The sequence below is a fragment of the Melospiza melodia genome, chromosome W, assembly GCF_035770615.1.
Source record: "Melospiza melodia melodia isolate bMelMel2 chromosome W, bMelMel2.pri, whole genome shotgun sequence".
Classification (NCBI taxonomy): domain Eukaryota; kingdom Metazoa; phylum Chordata; class Aves; order Passeriformes; family Passerellidae; genus Melospiza; species Melospiza melodia.
This window is the reverse complement of record NC_086225.1, coordinates 550299-569311: the sequence shown is the minus strand read 5'-3', so window position 1 is coordinate 569311 and position 19013 is coordinate 550299. Positions and strand designations below refer to the sequence as shown.

The 19013-nt window shown below is 42.4% G+C and overlaps 1 protein-coding gene across 4 annotated transcripts in view; it reads left to right on the top strand.

The window, feature by feature from the left end:
* Nucleotides 1-19013, top strand: part of LOC134431444 (transportin-1-like) — a 102835-nt gene that overhangs the window by 13143 nt on the left and 70679 nt on the right. The window lies entirely within an intron of this gene.

Below are 19013 nucleotides of genomic sequence, written 5' to 3'. Positions count from 1 at the left end.
AGGTTGAGATAAGAACAATTTAATAATTGAAACAAAATAATAATTTCAATAATAAAATTATGCAAATAATATTACTAATAATTGTCACAAGAAGAACATAGAGTTACAGAAGGCAAGAGAAACAAGTGATGCGCAATACAGTTGCTCACCACCTACTGACTGATGCCCAGCACATCCCTGAGCAGCATTTGGCCCCTCATAGCCAACTCCCCCCAGTTTATATACTGGACATGATGTTCTATGGTGTGGAATATCCCCTTAGCCAGTTCAGATTGTTATAATGATCAACAAGAAAGCCAAATCAATAAATGCAAAAGATTTCATTTTTGCAACCAAAATACGGTCCTCAAAAACCACAGCCAAAGAGACAGCGTTGAGCCCGGGATCGGTGCTGGGTGAACCTATATCCAACCTCTATGGCATCGGATATCCCTCTGTTCATGAATACCGTTTCCAGCAGGGCTGCTTTATACAGCTTTTTATGCCTGAGGCAGAGGTGCCCCTATTTCTTTTGTAACCCCACATATGTATGAAGGTTTCTTTCACTGTGCAGGGATGGACAATTGCTGTTTCCTGGGTAGTGGCAGGCGCTGATCATGTCAGGGGAAGTTGTGTATTCAGATGTATGTTCCTTGGTGACTTGGATTATCTTGATTGATGATATCTGCCAAGTGATGATCGTCCTAGGGTGTTCCCTGATGGCTCGGGAGGAAGCCCATCTCCATGCTGGCCACGTTCTTTTATTAGTAAACGAGGCATTGTTCTCCTGCTGCCACCAGGAGTTTTGTAATTCCAATGTGGTAATCTGTCTCCGGGTTGCTCGTGGTCAGAGGCTTGTTGGATGTTAGATTCCGTTTACAATTTTTATTTCATACATTTTCCCCTTAAGCATGAATTACTTTATATTATATATTGTAAGATCAACTGTCCCAGCTATGCTTCCTCCTTGTTTCTTTTGTGCAGCTCCTCACTGGCAGAGCATGAGACACTGAAAAGCCCTTGTCTCAGGGTAAGCACTGCTCAGCAACAAACAAAATATCAGTGTGTTATCAGTATTATTCTCATACTAAATACAAAACAGAGGAATGTACCAGCTACTGAGAACAAAATGAGCTCTCCCAGCAGAAACCAGAACATTTTCCTCCTCTAATTCCATACCATTGACATCATGCCAGGTCACAGTTCCCAGTTCCCCATCACCTGTCTTTTGATAGGTATACACACACATATACTCCCTTAGTCTATGGACTATGGACCCTGTAAGTCTGTTGAGTTCATTCACTCCAAGTGCCAGGTCCTGCAGCTCCATGCAGTGCTACAGGCTTGGGGCAGGGTGGCTGTTTTGTGGCAAAGTAGGACAGTTTCAGACAAAGTTTATTAGAGAAGCCCTCTGGTTGAGTCACGAGATGCAGAAAGAACCGCCTTGCTTTCTAAAACTCCTCAGAGAGAGGAGCCTAGGTGCAGCTGAATCCAGTCTTAGCCCCAGACTTGGTTAACAGTTTACATCTATAGGATTATATAGGTGTAAATGAATCTTTATAGAACTTTATTCTGCAGGATTAAGGCTGACAAACCAGATGTATTTATATAAATATATATATGACTTATTATGATAATGATTAGACAAAAATATCTTAATCAGAATTATTTACTGCACAGTATAGGAGTTATAACGTCTAGTGTAGTATAGTGTACTATTTTGAAGCAATAGTATAGCTAGTTAAAACAGTTGAGTAGAGATTGATGTTACTCACTCATACCAATGATCGTGAGCAAATCTCTTCTACTTGGCCTCGAGGAGTAACCTTGAGAGGTGTCCCCATTTAAGGGAGGAATCTCCACAGATACACGTCAAGGAGATGTATGTTAAAAGACCCTGACATTAAAATTTGGGACTGGACTTTTATAGTATACAGTGATTGACTGTCAGTCATATGTCTCCAGACCAGCTTTGTCAGCTCAGCAGCTTTAGATAAATTATCAGGAGTATAATTTGTTCCTTTATCCGAGTATTTTACCAGGTCTACCACATCTTCATCTCACTATCAGGGTGTTAAACTTTGGGATTGATGAGTCACACTGGTTTCAGCATTGTTCAACACCAAAAGCAGCAGGACTCCCCCTTCTTCATTTATCTCTGATAACTTTGCAAATAGGACATTGTTCAAGTTTTCCCCATTCCAGGCAGAGCATCCTGCTACACTCTACCATGTGACTTCAGTCAATTGTTATCTCATCAAATAGTAATGCAGGTATCTATTGCCTTCATGCTATAAAAGTATCCACTGCATACGTGTACATTATCCTTAAACATGTTGAGGTACATCAATCTCCCAAGGTTTGCTATTTTAACTCATGTGCTTTGATAGTATTAGCTATTTTATAATTATACATTACATGTTTACACACAAAGTTATTATCAAAATCAGTTAGAATTTAGCCAGAAATATTCAGAAATATTAAACAGAGCATAATACATAGTTAGCTATCAATTTTGGCAAAAGAAACACTTATTATTTCAATTTATATACTTCTGGAAGGGTTAGTATCCTTATTTGTTGGATTAGGTACCACACCTATTGTAGTGGTTTTGGTTTGCCAACTTACGATTTCCCTAATTTTAAGATTTTCTGGTTAACGCATTAAAGAGTGTGGTAGGTTTTGGTGCTGGTCAATTACCAATGTACTTACTTCCTGTTGTGAGATAGGATTAGGAGAATACAAACTAGGTTCAAAATTTTAAGAGGGTATAATAAAAAATTTTTTAATAGTAACTAAAAGAAAAAAAAAGTAATAAGAATCAAAGCAAACCCTTCAGAACACTTTTCCCTACAACTTTTTCTTTTCCATTGTCAATGTAAAGAAACAAAACTTAAAATTTCTAGTCAGTTTACTACCTCTAAAATAATCTTTCTTCAGTTTACTTAGGGAGAAAAGTTCTTCTTGTTAATGTTATGGAGACTTCTCCACAAGAGGAAAAACAGTTCTCTCGTGGTTCTTAATTTGGTCACGAATAGCAGCCTCCCGGGGGAAATCTGCTATTGTGAAGCCCCTCTCATTTTCCACAAGCCTTCCCACAGCTTGTTTATGGGCTATGTTGACTTATGGGGTATTGTTTTAAAGATGAGTGGATTAACGGCAAAAGTTCTCATTATCTATCTCAAAAATCATCTTCTCCTGGGGACACAGGACTACTCTCTTTCTCTGTTCAAACTTTCCATGGGATCAGAGCTACTTTATTGTCTGTTTACTTTAGTATGGAGATTTTTGCTTGATATCAATTTGAACCCTTCATCTCCCCATAGTTTTATGTGTTATAGGGAGAAGAGTATTTTTCTCCATAGCTTACAAGAGGATTTCAGCCCCAAAATCAAGGCATCTCCTCATCCCTCCCATCTGGGACTTAATTTCATCCTCACTGACCATGATGTTTTCATTTTGTTCCTTTATATGCTTGTATTTTGTTCCTTTCTCTCACTTGAGGGAGGATCGAAGCACTTAAAGGATTAACATGTTGCCTGGAGCCTGCAGATCGTCAACCTGACTCTGGTTGGGCTGGCTGCTATAGACTGCAGGAGCTGTGGCTGGAGGGGCGGCTCAGATTTAATCAGCCAGGCTAGAACTCAGCAGCAGCAGTACTCTTGGAGGGGGGGAGCTAGTGGTTTCTCCTTCCCCCTGCCAGACTGTTGTGGACAACTTCTACGGGGGTAAAATCCCAGCGCCGACCTGGGGCTGCTCCCGGGGCCCAGCGGGTTTGGCTGGGCCCCAGGCTGGGGGGGGGGGGGTGGTGTAGCAAGCAGCTAGATGTTAGCAAGGCCAGCTCCATCCAGGACCCAGGGGAAGGGAGTCCAGCCCCGGAGCAGGGCTTTCCGGCCTGGCCCCGTGGTAAGGGTCGCCCACTCGTGTTACTTCACTCCCAGCAGGAAGGGAAAGAGGAAGTTCCTGGGCTTCTTTAGTCTTTTAACATGTGTTTTTCACAGAGGCCTGTCTAGTTTACTAGTGGTTGGAAGCTTTGCATTACTTCCTTAAATGTCTCTCAGGCAAAAGATGACACATATATACACTGATTACTAATAAAAACCAGATTCCAATTAATAACAATATTGCAATAACAAGTTGTAACATTAAGTCCAGAATGCCCATTGTGGTTGGAGACCATCTGTGTGAGTTGACGCAGGCAGGTGGCCAAAACAACCACAAAGCAACGGCTGAAATGCAAGAAATAAATTTATTTCATTACCTCACTAAATGGAGGATCCTGAAGCAACACCTGGGTGGAGACACACAAGCAGGAACACAGCACCAATAGATTCAGTCCTTCCTAGCGGATGGTAGGGCTGCTGTTTGCACCCATTTATCAAGGACCTACACACATGTAGTTTGCCACTATGCTGTTATCTCCTCTGTACTTTTTATGACCTCTGAGATTTGATCCTCCATCTATTAAGACTGTGAGCTCAAGCATGTCTGTGAGAGGGTCTCCAAGTCTCTCCAAACACCTATGTTATCTCTACATAGAGATTCTACTTCTCATAGCAGACAGAGGATAAACAGCAGTAGGCATAATACATGGAGTTTCCTGCACTGTTATTCTCCAGGCCTTGGTATTCCCAGCTGCAAGGTCCCTTGAGCAAATCTACCATCCTCCTCACCATTCTTCTGCTTTTACCTGTTTCCTCCCAACAGCATCCAAACAAGTTGTCCCACTTGTTATGTTCTCCATCCCTTTTTATTTGCTCTAGAACATGATGTATTTTTTTCCACATCATTTGGGACAGTGATTAGTGTTTTCCAACTTTCCTGTTTTGCGGAGAAAAGAAGAAACTTTACAACTTTATAAAAGTTGTAAAGCTTGGTATGCTTTTATTACGATGCATGCAAGCTTCTCTAAAAAGGCAAGTGTGCTTCTGAAGACTTTGGGTCTTCTTTTATTTCTTTTCTAAATGCATATGCATACAGTTCCACAATAAGTTCATACATATTCATTCCGCGTGACATTTAGCACCAGTTCTTCTTTATCAAAGGAATTTCTAAGTCGGGGGCAAATCGAACTTGTGGTCTTTTCTGTTTTTCTTTCTCTGTCTCCTTGCTGTCTCCGCATGCGAGTTTTTCCTTCAACTTTGGCCTCACAGACTTTTCACCTTTCTTAGACACTTCACCTAATTCAGAATGGATCTTTACTCTGTCTCATTCCCCCCTTTCCTAGGAAATAAGTAAATTTTTTTACTTAATGAAAACTTTCACGATAGTGTCTTTTAGTGTTTCATTATGTACGTTTGACGAAGATGTTAGTACAGCTATTTGTTGTAGCATTCTTTAGTTTCAAATTAACAATATAATAGATAATTTAATTTTAAGCTTATTTTAACTAATATTAGTAAAACTACAATGGGGTGGCACAACTTATTAAAGATTTTATTTTCAGTTGGTGACTACTTAAAGATCACATTTTACTAGTGATGATATATATTTTGTTTTATTCTTTGTAGAACTGTGGTTATTTCCTTTGTATCATGTTGGACAGTAATTAAGGTTTTCTTTTTTCTTTTTTGGATTTCTTTTAAGCTTTCTAATAGGTCTTGGTGCTTAATTAATTGTTTCACTAATGTAAGGTTCATCTTAATAGGGGTAGGTGGTAGTCTGTGATACAGTGTGTAATTGGCTTTAATCGGCTGGTGGGATGTTACTGGTACTAAATACGAAAAATTACACTCAATAATCTTAACAAAATTACAAATACAGAAATTAGAATGGTTTTTACTAGACAGAATAACATTATTGCTATCAATTTGTACAGTAGCACAGGCAGTTCTCAGACACACACACTCTTTTCTAGTAAATACGAGCACAGTTTTCTGGTCAGTGACTGGATGAACTTCAAAGTGACAAATATTTTGTTCAGTGTCTAAACACACATCTTGAGCATTAATAGTATTGCTTTCACAAATGAATCTCATCTGTTCTCTAGTAATGCAGGATTCTAAGTTTACTGTCTGCCACTCTCTATTTATCTTTCGTGCTTACACTCTATGTTCTGAAGGATAGAGTATTGTTTTTTTATGGTTTAATCCTAGGGCAATGGTGGGATGGATAACATAAACAGTGGTATTAGGTACGGTAAGCACAAAGGCAGTTGCTACATTAGAAAGAGGATCATAGGTGAAATTCACCATAGTCTACTAAGATTGAAACTTCTTTTCAAAATCAATTGCATTATTTTACACAATTTCTTGAATTTCAGCTGGAAAATTACTTTCACCTTTTTCTCATATGATTAGAGTTGCTGTGGCTTGTATCTATAACTGTGCTTGTATACAACTGAAAGCTAAAGACACATTATTTTGAACTATACTAAGTGCTTTTACTATCAACTTGTGGTCTTGGTCTTCGGCCTTTTCATACTTCTTTACTTTGGCAGTACTTTTGAAATTTGTCACTGGCTAGTTCTTAATACTAATAGAGATTACTATAAAGGCTGCTTCAATTTTGTTAGGCTACTTGCTGCAGTGGCTAGTTTATTCACTAGTATTTTTGAATCAATTCTATTTAAAACTTTTAATCTTGTCTTTAATATGCTAGTTAGATGTTTGTTATGGGGAACAGGAACTGCTTTTTGTTTATGACTATCCCTCCCTGCTAGAGGGATGTGCTGGGTTCATACTGCAAATTCAGACACACTTCACAAGTGTATCTGACAGAGGTTTAGGTCATATTTGAGGCAGATGTTTGTTCTGAAATGTAGAGACTTCAGGGAATCTCTTTTTTCTTCTAAAGCACTTGATTTCTCAGATGTGTCTCTCTTGGTCTACAAAACTTCACTCACTTTGCCTTTAGTTTCAGGTCTAAGCTTTAAGTAAATAATGAAGGGGAAGTCTGAGAGAAGAGCTTAAATTCATTGCAGTGCTTCAGAAGAAACTGGGATTAGGTTTCTGCTATTTGAAACACTCAGCACAAAAGTGATGCTCAAAATCTTACAGCTTGCTGCTGAGTTCTGAGGGGGGATCTCTCTCTCTACTTCTTTTAAGTAGAATCTAACAACAATAAAATCAGTTGTTTTATTAGTTTGTGTAGATCAGGATGTTCCAACAGCTTTTTGACCAGGGTAATGTCCATTCCATTAGGTGTTGGAGACAAAGTGTCATATAACACAAAGTTGCTGTATATGTTCTAGAACACAGTTTCTTGTAGGAAATAGTTGACATCACATCCTTCTATGTTAATAAAGTTACAAATTTATAGATTGGAGTGGTTAGAAAGCTGGATCTTTGTGTTATTTACTGTTAGCACAAGGGGTTCTTAAATATGCACATCCTTGTCCTATGTATACCTGGACAGATTCAGGATCGTTGTCGGAGTACATTTCAAAGTGACAAATGCTTTGTTCTGCTTCTAAACAGGTATCTTGGGCTTTTTAAATGTTACTTTAACATCTATGTCCCTGTCATACTCTCACCATACAAGCATCTACCTCAATTGTTTGCCGTGTGTGTGGGATTGTTTTTAAAAGCCTATGTTCAGTGTTGCAACGGATAGATTATGGTTTTGTTGTGGTTTAGTCCCAGTGTAATGATTTGGTATATGGTATTGTAGTGGTTTAGGAATGTTATTTTCAAATGTAATACTCCTGTTAAAACCACACGATGCTTCCCTCCCTCACCAATTTGAGGCACAAAAGACAAAGATCACAGGCTGAGATAAGAACAATTTACTTGAATTAGCAATGAGATAAGAAAACCAACAGTAACAGCAACAATATTAATAATAAAAGGTATAAGAAAAAGAAACTATTTACATAGAAAGCCCCTGACAATAAACAATACTGGACTGCTCCACCCACTGTGTTTTCTCAACCCCTCTGAAGCAAGTCTTTTTCTCCCCTCCTCTAGCAATGACCAGAGGTGGTATAGAATAACCTCTGAGCACTAACCATGCCCCCTCCTGCTACTGCAAAAAATTAACTCTGTCCTGCCCAGAAGTAGGCTAGGTATACACTGAAGCATTTCTTATTGTCCATAAAAAAGCTGTGGCCTTATTAGCGACTGGGTCATAGTAACATCTCGTTGAAGACCACTAGGTTTGAAATTCCCTCTGAAATTTAGTTTCATTGTCCCCAATTACCTTTCAAATTTCAATAAGTAAAAAATCCATTTCCTCATTCTCTAATTATTGCAGCACTGGTAGTTTGTAGCCATAAGTGAGCTTGGATGCAGCTTAGTGCTAGACACATTACATTGAGTAATTCCTGAAGCATCAGCCAGTAATTCATTATCAGCATTTCGATATTTTTCTGTCTCAGAAAAGAAAGTTGAAGCGAACCTCTTAGTGTTTCCTAAAGCAGATAAGGAGGGCTCTAAAAATTGCTCTGTTGTACTCAAATCACTAATGGTTGTAACTGACTTTTTAGCCAGAGTTTCAAGATCAATGCTGTTTAATACCCCCATCCCAGTTCAGAATATACCAGTTACATCCTTCCTTAAAGAAGTCAATGTCCTCTTGTTTAGCCTGGCATACTATCGAAGAGAAGAGGTATGTATAAAAGGCAAACACTTTGGTCTGATAGCTGTAACATCAGTTTGCATGGACATTTCTACTTTTTTTAAAGACCTGTCTTGGTTTAAGACAATTTAAGGGGACAAACACTCCAAAATTAGTAACCTCCCATTTATTTTTAACTATTTCCTTTCCACCAAAAAGGAGAAATGAATACAAGTAGATATAAATGAAAAAATAGCAGTTTACTAAAAAATGAAACAGCAACAGGCAAAAAATAACAGTAAATAATCACTATATACAAAATTGCGAAATCTCATGAACTCCCTGGGATCAAAGAGAAATGAAATGATGGAGAAACCCCTCCCTCAAAATGGTGCCTTCCATTGATGACCCTGTGACTTGAAAGACAAAGGGAAAATGGCAGACAAGCCCTTCCCCCCAAGATGGCACCCTCAGTCAACCATGTGTGGAGAGACAATGTCGCAGTTGAGACAGAAACGACACAATGCTCTGAGGTTCATGTGGCAGTAGCAAAACTTTAATGTTCACCACTTGCATTTATATGGTTGACCCCGATTGGCTAGAATCTTGGTGCCACCGAATTCACTGACCAATAGCTGCCTGTGTACATGCTCATCAGGGATTGGCTGGCGTCTGTTCTCTGCAGTCAAGTCTCTTTGCCTCTCAGTGCCCTCTCTCCCAAAGATGTTTCCTTTCTTTCACAGGTATAGGCTCATTGAGTTAAGGTCAGGGTTACTTGTGCCTGTGAGGCTTTCAGGCCAGCTGATAGCTGTCACAGTTCCCCCTTTTTGTTTTTCAAGTACAGAGGCAGTCCTTGTAATCCTCTATGGGGCCCTTGATAGACAGGACGACAAACACGGCACAATCAGTAAAACAATTATGATAACACAAAGGTGATGAGCCCAGTTTGAATGAGGCTCTTCACCCAACTTGACAAGCCTAACCTTTCCAGCCATTGATCTAAAATCTCTCCCACAACACACATCATCAAATTTTTTACAACCATGTCCAGGAGCTAATGAAAAAAGATCAGTAAGAGCACAATTTCACTGGGTGGCATGCTGCAGGCTATTTACATCTATAACTGAATCACTCAAACTTAAGGAAGTTTCATTTATTATTTGTTTTAAACAAGTCAATTAAAAAAACTATCAGAGGGAACACTTTGCTTTCTTGTTTCAGTTTGGTCTTCCAGGTGTATAATTAAAAGTTTCACGTCTTTCTGCTAGTAATGTCTTTTAGTTGTTTGACTCTTGAGGTTTAAGTGAAGTCATAGGTAAATTGTCATTCCAAAGGTTCCATATTTCCATACAGCAGGTGCAAAAGGTTGTTCTGGTTACTGTTCTACGGCATCTGCTGTGGGGCCATCAGGGAGGCGTTGTTGGTTGTGATCCAGAGCAGAGCAGGATGCATGCACCGAGCAGGTACCCGTTGAATGAATCTGTGGAAATAGAGACATACCTGCACCCCCAAGTGACAAGGTCCCAAGGACCTTCCCATTTATTGGTAATGAGGTCCCTTACCAGTACCTTAGATTTGAGCAACTCAATGTCACTAGAGGACTGTAATGATAAAAAATTATTTAAAATAACAGGGTTTTGGGAGTTTGGCAATATCGTGAGATGATTCAGCATATACAAAGCTTTGGCCACCCTACTCTGCAGGGTTTTACCACACATTCCCTCTTTTTGTTTTTCAAAGAAACGCTTTAAAGTGCCATGGGCATGCTCAACAATGGCTTGTCTTGCAGGGGAATGAGGAATACCAGTGTGGTGTGACACACCTCAGAGTTGTAGAAATTGTCAAGTGTTCTGTGAGACATATGTAGGGCCATTGTCAGTTTTTATAGTGTGAGGGATGCCTAGGGCAGCAAAGGCTAATCGCTAATGTGCAATAGCATTGTGACTTCTTTCTCCAGTGTGTTCTGAGGTTCATATGGCAGATGAAAAAGTGTCTATTGAAACATGCATGTATTTTAGGCGACCAAATTCCACGACATGTGTGACATCTGTTTGCTAAACTTGTAAGACTTGCAGACTATGGGGATTAACTCTCATCTGCAGTGGTGCAATGTGGCCTTGACAGTCAGCACAAGTATTAACAATATTGCGTGCCTCTGTATTTGTTAACAGGAATTGTCGTTGTAGGGCTCGAACACCTTGATGGAAAAAGGCATGTGATGCTCTTGCTTGTGCTAGCATATCTGGCTATGGCGCTGTCCAAGCAGGACTAGATAGCTAATCAGCCCGAGCATTACCTTCTGCAATAAAGCCCGGCAAGTTTGTATGACTCCAAATATGCAATATATAATAGGGACATGTTCTGACTTGGATTGTGTGCCACAAAGTTTTTAACAATTCAAATAGTGCAGCATTATCAATTTCTTTTAACAGTGCTCGGTCCAATTGTTGTGTGATGTCTGCAACATAAGCAGAATCAGTTGCAATATTTAAAGGAACATGAGGAAAACGTTGAAAAGCCATGGCTACAGCATGTAATTCAAGTAGCTGTGGTGATCTACCATCGCGACCCTCTAGCGTTTGCCATTCATTGTTATCTTTCCAGGTCACGATGGCTTTTCCTGTTTTCTCAGACTTATCAGTAAAAACTGTGAGACCTTTCAGGGGTGTTCGATGGTTTAGTGGTTTCAGAGACAATGCAGTGGTCTCACTTAATTGCAAGAGTTTGTGACTGGGTGATAAGTGTGACCTCAAGAGTCAAACCTCAAGAGTAATTTGCTTTGTAAAGTTTTGTAAAGCACTTTGTAGTGCTGTGTTATTTGCAAAGCACCATTCAAAATATTCCTCTTGTACTGTTGTAATAATTTTTGAGGGATCTTTAGCATTCAGCTGCAAACACCTTTGACGGCATTTAATAATTAGTTGTGCAATTAATTAAAAAATAGTAGGTGATGTCTTTTTAGGTTGATGGGGCAAAAAGATCCTTTCTAAAATGTGTAGTGGGTCAGACCACTGAGCATCCCATTGACCACTGATTCCTGTAGGATGTAAATTAACAATGACAATAAACACTGTAATACAAACTTCAGGACATATTTGATAAACTTGTCTGTTTGTTATGGCCCACTCTACTGTTTCAAGTGCGGTTTTCACCTCTGGAATAATTTCCTTGGACAGGTTAACTCAGAGTCACCTTTGAGAATATTAAACAAAGGTGATAATTGTGGGGTGGTTAACCCTAAGTAAGGTCTTACCCAGTTGATGATACCCAAAAGTTTTTGTGCATCATTTAAGGTCCGAACTTTGGTTGAAAATTGAATTGTTTGCGGCTATATTGTTTGATCTACTATTTTAACTCCCAGGTACTTCCATGAGGGTTGCTGCTGCAGCTTTTCTGGTGCAATTTGCAACCGTAACTCTTGCAGTGCTTGCTTCAAACTTGGCTGAATCTGCACAAGGCCTTCTTTGGTTGGGGTTGCTATCAAGATGTCATCCATATAATGATAACAGTATGCTCCTGGGAATTGTTCTCTCACTATTGAGAGTGCCTGTGCACAATACCATTGACTAATTATTGGGCTATTTTTCATACCCTATGGGATCATCTTCCATTGATATCGCTCGACTGGTGCTGCATGATTGATGGGGGGCACTGTAAATGCAAACTTTAGGATATCATCAGGATGTAAGGGAATAGTGAAAAAACAATCTTTCAAATCAACAATCAAAATGTCTCAGGCAGCAGGTATCATAGCTAGGGATGGCATTCCAGGCTGTAAAGCACACATACTTTCTATAACTGCATTAATTTTCCTTAACTCATGGAGTAATCTCCATTTACCTGTTTTCTTTTTAATTACAAACACAGGGGTGCTCCATGGACTTCCTGATGGCTCAATATGTCCTTGATTTAATTGTTCCTGAACTAGGAATTTAAGGGCGTTTAGTTTTTCTGTTTCGAGGGGCCACTGATAAACTCAACATGGGCTGTTCAGTGAGCCACTTCAAGGCCAATGTAGGATGCTTTATGCTCTTCAGCACAGTGGCCCCTGTTAAAAATCTGTTCCTACCTGAATTCTTCACGCTAAGACGTCTCTTCTCTACAAGTTCAGTGGCACAGCAGTAACATAGAGATGAATTGTGGTTGTCTTTCTGAATTCTTAACTAACAGAGGTTTACTATTTAAGTAACTTTGTGTGGTATCCTTGAGGCCATCAACAACAGACCTCACAGCTGTGGTAGGCCATGATTGAGGCTATGTGTTGGCAGATATGATGGTAACATCTGTTCTAGTATTTATCATCTCACAAACTTTGATGTGAGACGGATTTATCTGAGGCATTTGAAGTGTACAAACTATGTTTGGTCTTCAATCGGAAATGACTTGAGTCTAGTACACTTGAGGTTTTCCTGTCGATCTGAAGCCTCAGTCTCTTCGCAGCTTTGGGTCTGTTTTAGGAACACAAGACTTAAAGGGAATGAGTTGGGCAATGCAAGTTTTTGCTGGGATGGTCACAGGAGGAGTAGGTGTTGATACCATGGCACATATCTGTCCCGTATAGTCTGCATCTATAACACCTGGGTGAACAAAAATACCTTGCAACGTTGCACTTGATCTTCTTAACAATCGTGCACTCAACCCCCTCCCTGTAGGCCCATGGGTCTCAAGGGGAACTTTATGCACTTTTAATGAGTCTATAGTTATTGCAGTCTGTGGAAATATCTCTTCCAGCTGAGCCTTTTGTTCTCCCTGTGAGCTGGTCACATAGGCTCGCACTGGGGGACAGAAAGGTGCTTGTGTCTGTGCACACTTCCCTGTCACACTCTTGTTCTTGTTTCCCTGTTCCCTGAGAGGTTGTCCATCAATGTGGAATTTGGACCTACAGTCTTTGGCAAAGTAACCGGGTTTTCTACATCAGTTACAGTTTCCTACTTGTCGTGGGTTGACAGCCTTTATCCCAATATCGTGTGTTGTGTCTGGCAGCTGTGCCTTTTCTCTCCCCCCCCCCCCCCCCCCGGCCGTCTTGCTGCGGTGGGGCGGGGAAGAGAGGAGGGAGTGTGTGACCAGGCACTTTCGCTTTTGGCTGCTTGGCTTGGCTAGCCGCTTGCTTGCTTGCTTTCTGCTTTTTGCGCTGTTTTTTTTCCTTTTCTTTTGTTCCCTCTTTCTTACCCTCCCCTGAAGATACTGGAACGGCTCCGGACCTGACCTGAGACGTCCAGGACACCCGGAGCTTGCGAGAGAAGCTCAGCGCCCTTCACAACACAGTCTGTTTTCTTTTCTTTTCTTGTGTTGGGGAGTGTTCTTTTGTTACTTGTAAATAAATAGGTTTTTTTTTCCACTTTGCTCCTCCGAGAAATTCCTTCCCGAACCCGGTGTTGGGGGAGGGGTGGTTGGAGGTTTGTTTTGTTTGGGGGGCTCCCTTTTGGAGATTTCCCCTAATTTTGTCCTAAACCAGGACAGTATATTTTTTGGTGCATTGGCCGGGAAAGGGAGGCCAAAAACAGTGGAAAAAAAACCTATAACAATAATATTTTGGTTTTGGTTGTTTTGTGGGCATATTGGTGATTCATAATGTCATTTGGAGTGGAAGCTTGCCGGTATTTCTGGTCCCTAGGGGTTTTTGAAGTTTTAATACTTTTGTGGTCCCTAGGGTTATTTCCTTACCCAAAAATAGCTCTAATGTTGTCCCTAATAAGTAGCTTTTGTAAGCGGGGGGCACTAACCAGAATAGTCATTGTGCTGGTCTTATGTGTGATGATGTGTCGGATAAAAATGCTGGACTTTATTTCAGGAATGTATGGATTGTTGTTATGGCTGTGTACTCGGTTTGTTTGGGGAGAAGAAGGGGAAGGGGCTTTTCAGCCTTTGTCCTCCTTCTTCTCCTCCAAATTGTTGACATCTCTATTAGAAAATACTGAATTTCCCCTGAGTTTGATAGAAACCATCTTTCTGGCATTTAATTTATTAAGCCTTTTCTATACTGTCTGGAGTGTATATAAAACGAAAGCTGAGATTTCTAGAGGGGTTAGAGAGACTCCTGATTCAGGAGTAAAACAAAGCAGGAAAAATTTTGACTGGAGTAGCAAATGGGAGGTTATGGGCCAGACTTTAAAGGAATTTTCTGATCCTATAGACTGGGACTTTCCATCTGATCAAATTCAGGATCCAGTCGAGGTGGCAAAGTATTTGAGGGAGAAGTGCCATGGTAATACTAAGGAGGAAAGGGTTACTGCAGTGAGCTGGGCCTTGGCATTTGTTTACCGTACTCTGCTAGATACTGTGGAGCAGCAGATAGCAGAAAGGGAACAGGGAGATAAGTTAGTTACTATCCCAGTGACCCAGGCTGCAGGTAACATCCCAGGCTCCAGGCTAGCAGCTGAATCAGACAATAGGCCCCAAACCATGGCTGTTGCAGCTAATACAAGAGGTGGAAAGTGTAAAGGCAAGACCGATCGAAAGGTGGAGGATGATGAGGATGATGCGACCGATCGAAAGGTGGAGGATGATGATGATGATGCAGGAGCAGGACCCTCACCAAAATCAGAGGCCACATCAAGGGGCACAGAATCTGGAGCTAATATTGACTCCTTTTCTCTGAAGGACCTCAGAGGCCTAAGAAAGGATTACAGACGACAACCTGACGAATCTATAATTAGTTGGTTAGTCCGCCTTTGGGATGCTGCAGGGGAGGTTACGATTTTGGATGGTACTGAAGCGAGGCATTTGGGATCCCTGTCACATGATCCTGTCATCGATCAAGGTATGATGAGGGGGGCTAACCCTCACAGCCTCTGGGAACGGGTCCTAAGAAGTGTAGCAGAACGATACCTGTGTACGGATGATCTCTATATGCAGCAGACACGGTGGAAGACCATAGAACAGGGGATCCAATGCCTGAGAGAGATGGCGGTGGCAGAGCTCATTTTCTCAGGTGACACAACAACTAGGAATCCGGACCTGGTACCATGCACACCTGTAATGTGGAGGAAACTTGTGCGACTTGGGCCACCTGAATACGCTTCTGCCCTAGCAATAATGAAGCGGGATGATACATTTGAGACTGTGCTCGATATGGCGAAGAAGCTTCGAGCGTATGCAGATGCTGTGCATGGCCCAACTCATGCCAGAATTGCAGCAGTGGAAACCCGACTGCAGAAACTAGAGGACAAAATAGAGGAGAATCATAAAAAAATCCGGGAAGAGATTAAGGAGGACCTTATTCAAATCTCAGCTGTACAAATTAGAGGCCCTGGTGTCCAGCGCTGGCGCTCCTTTGATGGGGAGAGAAGGTACATCCCACAGGCTGAGGTATGGGTTTTTCTGCGTGAGTCTGGAGAAGACATGAGGAGATGGGATGGAAAACCCACCACTGCTTTGGCACAACGGGTGCGTGATTTGAAGAAAAGAGGAAGTATCACCAAAAAGAGAGCAGCTCCGGTCGCTCGTAGCCGAGATATTAAGTATGCTGATGACGATGACATGTCCGATCCCCTTGAAGGAACTTCTAAGGCATATGCCCAAGGAAAGAAGGACAATCTGGCTTAGAGGGGCCCTGCCTCCAGCCAGGAAGAGGCACGGGAGAACTGGGTTTTTTGGAAGGTGTGGATCAGATGGCCTGGCACATCAGAGCCACAAGACTATGAAGCATTGGTTGACACTGGATCACAGTGTACCTTAATGCCATCGGAACACGTGGGGACAGAACCTGTTTCCATTGCTGGAGTGACGGGGGGATCACAACAGTTGACTTTGTTGGAAGCTGAGGTGAGCTTGACTGGGAAGGAGTGGCAGGAACATCCGATTGTGACTGGTCCAGAGGCTCCGTGTATTTTGGGCATAGACTTCCTCCGGAATGGCTATTACAAAGATCCTAAGGGATTCAGGTGGGCTTTTGGAATAGCTGCAGTGGAGATAGAGGGTATTAAACAATTGAATACCTTGTCTGGACTATCAGAGAACCCATCTGCAGTAGGACTTTTGAAGGTAGAGGAGCAACGAGTGCCAGTTGCCACCTCAACAGTGCACCGCAGGCTTTACCGGACGAATCGAGATGCCGTGATCCCCATCCACAAAATGATCCAAGAGCTGGAGAGCCAAGGGGTGGTCAGTAAAACCCACTCACCCTTTAACAGCCCTATCTGGCCTGTGCGAAAATCTGATGGAGAATGGAGATTGACTGTGGACTATCGTGCCTTGAATGAAGTGACTCCACCACTGAGTGCAGCTGTACCGGACATACTGGAACTGCAGTACGAGCTGGAGTCCAAGGCAGCAAAGTGGTACGCGACCATTGATACAGCTAACGCGTTTTTCTCCATTCCTCTGGCAGCAGAATGCAGGCCTCAGTTTGCTTTTACATGGAGGGGAGTGCAGTATACCTGGAACCGACTGCCCCAGGGATGGAAACACAGTCCTACCATCTGTCATGGACTGATCCAGGCTGCACTAGAAGAGGGTGAGGCTCCAGAACATTTACAATATATTGATGATATCATTGTTTGGGGGAACACGGCAATAGAAGTGTTCGAGAAAGGAGAGAAGGTAATTCATATTCTCCTGGAAGCCGGATTTGCCATTAAGAAGAGCAAAGTCAAGGGACCTGCCCGAGAAATTCAGTTCTTGGGGGTGAAGTGGCAAGATGGACGGCGTCAGATTCCTGCGGATGTTATTAACAAAATCACTGCTATGTCCCCACCAACTGATAAGAAGGAAACACAAGCTTTCTTAGGTGCTATAGGTTTCTGGAGGATGCACATCCCTGAGTATAGTCAGATTGTGAGACCCCTTTAACTGGTTACCCGCAAGAAGAACGACTTCCATTGGGGCCCTGAGCAGCAGCAAGCTTTCGTCCAGATCAAGCAGGAGATCGCTCATGCTGTAGCCCTTGGTCCAGTCAGGACGGGACCAGATGTGAAGAACGTGCTCTACTCTGCAGCCGGGAGCCATGGTCTGTCCTGGAGCCTTTGGCAAAAGCTACCTGGCGAGACCCGAGGCCGACCATTGGGATTTTGGAGTCGGAGCTACAGGGGGTCTGAAGATAACTATACTCCAACAGAAAAGGAAATCTTGGCCGCCTATGAAGGAGTCCAAGCCGCCTCGGAGGTGATTGGTACAGAGGCACAACTCCTTCTGGCACCCCAACTACTGGTGCTGGGATGGATGTTCAGAGGAAAGGTTCCCTCTACCCACCATGCCACCAGTGCTACTTGGAGTAAGTGGATTGCCCTCATTACGCAGCGCGCTCGAATTGGGAAGTTAAATCGCCCTGGGATTCTGGAAATAATTACAAATTGGCCCGAAGGTGAAAACTTTAGTGTCGCGGATGAGGAACAAGAGCCAGTGACCCGGGTTGAGGAAGCTCCGCCATACAATCAGTTGCCAGTAGAAGAAACACGTTACGCTCTATTCACTGATGGTTCTTGTCGCGTCATAGGGATGAAACGGAGGTGGAAAGCAGCTGTATGGAGTCCCACTCGACGGGTTGCAGAGGCTACTGAAGGAGAGGGTGAATCCAGTCAATTTGCTGAAATCAAAGCTATTCAGCTGGCCCTAGGTATTGCAGAGAGAGAGAAGTGGCCAAGGCTCTATTTGTATACCGATTCTTGGATGGCAGCCAACGCTCTATGGCGATGGCTGAAGAGATGGAAAGAGGCCAACTGGCAGTGCAGAGGAAAACCAATTTGGGCTGCGGAAGAGTGGAAAGATATCGCTACTCAGTTAGAGAAGTTACCTGTGAAGGTTCGCCATGTAGATGCCCATGTCCCCAGAAGTAGAGCCAATGAAGAGCAACAAAACAACCAGCAAGTACATCAGGCTGCAAAGATAGGGGAGTTGAAGATAGATCTCGACTGGGAGCATAAGGGAGAGTTATTCTTAGCACGATGGGCCCATGATGCCTCAGGCCACCAGGGTAGAGATGCCACCTATAAGTGGGCATGAGACCGAGGGGTGGATCTAACCATGGACAGTATCTCTCAGGTTATTTGTGACTGTGAGACGTGCGCTGCCATTAAGCAGGCCAAGCAAGTGAAGCCCCTCTGGTATGGGGGGCGGTGGTCTAAGTACAAATACGGGGAGGCCTGGCAGATTGATTACATCACACTGCCTCAAACCCGCCAGGGCAAGCGCTATGTACTAACCATGGTAGAAGCCACCACGGGATGGTTGGAAACCTACCCTGTGTTTCATGCCACAGCCCGTAACACTATCTTGGGCCTTGAAAAGCAGGTCCTTTGGAGGCACGGTACTTCCGAGAGAATTGAGTCGGATAATGGAACTCATTTTAAAAACAATCTTATTAATACTTGGGCTAGGGAACATGGCATCGAGTGGATATACCATATCCCCTATCATGCACCAGCTGCAGGGAAAGTGGAAAGGTACAATGGATTGTTAAAAACCACCTTAAAAGCATTGGGTGGGGGGTCTTTAAAAAACTGGGAGCAGCATTTGGCAAAGGCTACCTGGTTAGTTAACACTCGAGGTTCCACCAACCGAGCGGGTCCTGCTCAGTCTGAGCTCCTTAATATAGTAGATGG